The following is a 4,253-nucleotide window of genomic DNA, read 5'->3' as shown; positions in this document are numbered from 1 at the left end:
AGCCGCACATGTGCCCTCATTTCAGACCTCCATGGAATTAACAACATTGGTGTCGCTTCAGCCTTAGCAACTTCCCTGTACCGAACACTTACCCTAGCTAAGTGTCTATCCCCATGGAGACCCAATTCCAAAGTCTGACAACAGCACGCACACGGGTTCGAGAATCGGTGCAACAGTACCCGGAATTGAACATGGAACATCACCACCATTTCTTATGGAAGGTGTGATTGCAGCTGCACGACAGGATTCCTGAGGCCTATTCCAAGGGTGGCCCAAATATCTCTCTGGTCTTGGATCTTATGAACTGATACTGACCGGCAGGCTCCCTTATGTACTCCACTCAGCCCTTCGGGGAGACAACTGCACTGTTGTGGGTTCAGTGCCTGGAGCCTCCTGGGACCTAAAACTAACCCTACCCATAACCCTAAACATAACCCTCAACTTACACCTAACCCTATCTCTAATTGAACCCTATACTTGACCCCCACCTGCTCTAGGGCCCTCAACACAGCCCTCGAGGGAGATCATTAGACTGGAGTCGCTTCAGCCCTGTCGACTTCCTTGGACTGAACCCTAACCCTAGCTAAGGCTTTCTCCCCATGGGGACGCAATTCTAAAATCTCACAACAGCACCCACAAGGATTCGAGAATCGGTGCAAAAATACTCAGCATGGAACATGGAACATAACCATGTCATTTCAAAAGCACGACTGCAGTTGCACAAGAGGATTCCTGAGGCCTACCCGAAGGGTGGCCCATACATATGCCTGGCCTTGGAACCCAAAGACTAATCCTGACAGGCACCCTCCCTTGTGTCCTACACTCAGCCCTTCGGGGATACAATTGTTCTGCTGTGCGTTCAGTGCCTGGAGCTTGATGGGTTAGGACCTAACCCTAACCCTAATCATAACCCTAATCGTAAACTTCAACCTACACCCAACCCTATCTCTAACCCAAACACTACACTTGACCTGCACACTCGCATGGACACTCAATTCAGCCCTCCAGCGAGATCACGACACTGGAGTCTCTTCGGCCATGGCCACACCGCTGGAACGAACTCTAACCCTAGCTCTGGCTCTGTATGCATTGGGACCCAATTCCAATGTCTGACAACAGCTCTCACACTGGTTCAAGAATGGGTCCAGAAATAGTTGGCATGGAACTTGGAACATCACCATGTCACTTCCAAAGTGCAACTGCAGCTGCACGGGAGGAATCCTGAGGCCTACCCGAAGGGTGGCCCATACATTTGTTTGGTCTAGGAACCCAAATACGAAGACTGACGGGCACCCTCCCTTGTGTACTACACTCAGCTCTTCAGGTTGACACCTGCTCTGTTTCGGGTCAGTGTCTGGAGTCTCGTGGGACCTAAACTTAAACCTAACAGTACCCCTAACCATAAATATCACCCTACACCGAACCCTATCTATCTCATTAAGTCTACACCAGACCCACAGCTGCGCATGTGCCCTGACTTCAGAGCTCCATGGAATTCACAACACTGGAGTTGCTTTGGCCCTGGTGACATTCCTGGACCAAACCCTAAACCTATATAAGTGTCTCTCCCATGGGGAAACAAGTCCAAAATCTGACAATAGCACACACAAGGTTCGAAAACAGGTGTAGAAATACTTGGCATGGAATATATATCATCACCATGTTATTTCCAAACCATAACCCTAACTGTAACCCTAACTGTACCCCTAACAATTACCCTCACCCTACACCTTCCCCTATATCTAACCCTACCCTACATTGAACCACACCCTCGCATGTGCCCTCAATTCAGCCCTCGCGGGAGATCACGAAAAGGGAGTTGCTTCAGGACTGGCAACTTCCCTGGACCAAACCCTAATGCTAGCTAAGGCTCGGGGACCCAATTCCAAAGTCTGACAACAGTACACAAATGGGCTCGAGAATCAGTGCAGAAATCCTTGGCATGGAACGTGGAACATCACCATGTCATTTCCAAAGCGCGACTGCAGCTGCACGAGAAGCTTCCTGAGTCCTACACGAAGGGTGACACATACATTTCTCTGGCTTTGGAAGACAAAGGCTAATGCTGACCGGCACCCTCCCTTGTGTACTCCACTCAGCCCCTCGGGTTAACACCAGCTCTGCTATGGGATCAGTGTCTGGTGTCTTCTGAGACCTAAAACTAACCCTAATCCTCAACATAATCCTTACCCAACACCTATCAACCCTATCAACCTCAATAAGCTACACCAGACCCATAGCCACGCACGTACCCTCACTTCAGCCCCCCATGGAATTGACAAAACTGCTATGGCTTCTGCCATGCTGACGCCCCTGGACCGAAACCTAACCCTAACTGAGGCTCTGTCCCCATGGGGACCCAATTCCAAAGTCTGACAAGAGCACGCACATAGGTTCGAGTATCAGTGCAGAAATACTTGACATGGAACGTGGAACATCACTATGTCATTTTCAAGGCGGAACTGCAGCTGAACGAGAGGATTCCTGAGGCCTATATGAAGCTTGCCCAATATTTGTTTGGCATTGGAAACCAAAGACTAATCCTGACTGACACCTTCCTTTGTGTACTCCACTCAGCCCATCGGGGAGACAACTGCTCTGCGGTGGGGTCAGTGCCTAGAGACTCCTGGGACCTAACCCTAACGTAGCCCTAACCATAACCTTCACCCTACACCTAACCCTAACATTAACCCAAATCCTACACTTGACCCGAACTGTCGCATGGGCCCTCAATTCAGTCCTCGAGGAAGATCACGAAACTGGAGTTGATTCACTCCTGCTGACTTCCCTGGACGTAACACAAACCCTCGGTAAGGCTCTCTCCCCGTCAGAACCCAATTCCAAGTCTGACAACAGTATGCACACGGTTTCGAGAATCTGTACACAAATACTCGACATGGAATGTGGAACATCACTATCTCATTTCAAGCGCGACTGCAGCTGCACGAGACGAATCCTGAGGCCTACCTGAAGGGTGACCCTTACATTTGTCTGGCCTTGGAACCCAAAGACTAGTCCTGACTGACACCCTCCCTTGGGGACACCACTCACCCCTTCGTGGAGACAACACCACTGTTGTGGGTTCAGTGCCTAGAGCATCCTGAGACCTAACCCTAACCCTAATCATAACCCTAAACACAACCTTCACCCTACACCTAACCCTATCTAGCACACTAACTCTAAACCAGATTCACAGCCGCGTATGTGCCCTCACTTCAGCCCTCCATGGAATTCAAAACACTGGTGTCGCTTCGGACTTGGCAACTTCCCTATACTGAACCCTGACCCTAGCTAAGTGTCTATCCCCATGGGGACTCATTTACAAAGTCTGACATCAGCACATACATGGGATCGAGAATCGGTGCATAAACACTAGACATGAAACGTGGAACATCGCCATGTCATATGCAAAGCACGACAGCAGCTGCACGAGAAGAATCCTGAGGCCTAACCGAAGGGTGGGCCATATGTTTGTCTGGCTTTGGAACCCAGAGATTAATGCTAACGCAAACCCTCCCTTCTGTACTGCACTCAGGCCTTCAGGAAGACAACTGCTTTGCTGTAGAGTCACTGCCTTCACTCACCTGGGACCTAACCCTAACAGTGAACCGAAACATAACCTTCACCCTAAACCTAACTGTATCTAGCACACTAACTCTGCAGCAGACTCACAGCCACACATAAGCCCTCCATTGAATTCACAACAGTGGTGTTGTTTCAGCCTAGCGACAACCCTGGATGGAACCATACCCTAGCTAAGGCTCTTACCCATGGGCACCCAAAACCAAAGTCTGACAACACCACACGCCTGGGGTCCAGAAGCAGTGCAGGATCATTCCGGATAGAACCTGGAACCTCAGCATATTGTTTCTCAGGCCCGGCTGCAGCTTTCCGAAAGGATTGCTGAGGCCTACACGACCAATGGTCCATACAGTTGTCTGGAATTGGAACGTAAATACTAAAAATGACCAGCATCCTCCCATGTGCCCTCAACCCAGCCCTTCGGGGAGACAACTGCACTGCTGTGGACTCAGTGCCAGAGGCTTCCTGGGACCTAACACTATTCCTAACCAGAACCCTCAACCAAAACCTAATGGTACACTTGACCCGCACTGTCACATGGGCCCTCACTTCAGCCCTCGAGGAAGATCACGAGACTTGAGTCGCTTTGCATCTGGGGACATCCCTGGACCGAACCCTAACCCTAGCTAGGGCTCTCTCCCCATGTGGACCCACCAACGTCTCGCAACAGC

Source organism: Neofelis nebulosa, chromosome 6 (assembly GCF_028018385.1).
Source record: "Neofelis nebulosa isolate mNeoNeb1 chromosome 6, mNeoNeb1.pri, whole genome shotgun sequence".
NCBI lineage: Eukaryota > Metazoa > Chordata > Mammalia > Carnivora > Felidae > Neofelis > Neofelis nebulosa.
The sequence above is the reverse complement of the archived record's forward strand: the minus strand, read 5'-3'. Positions refer to the sequence as shown.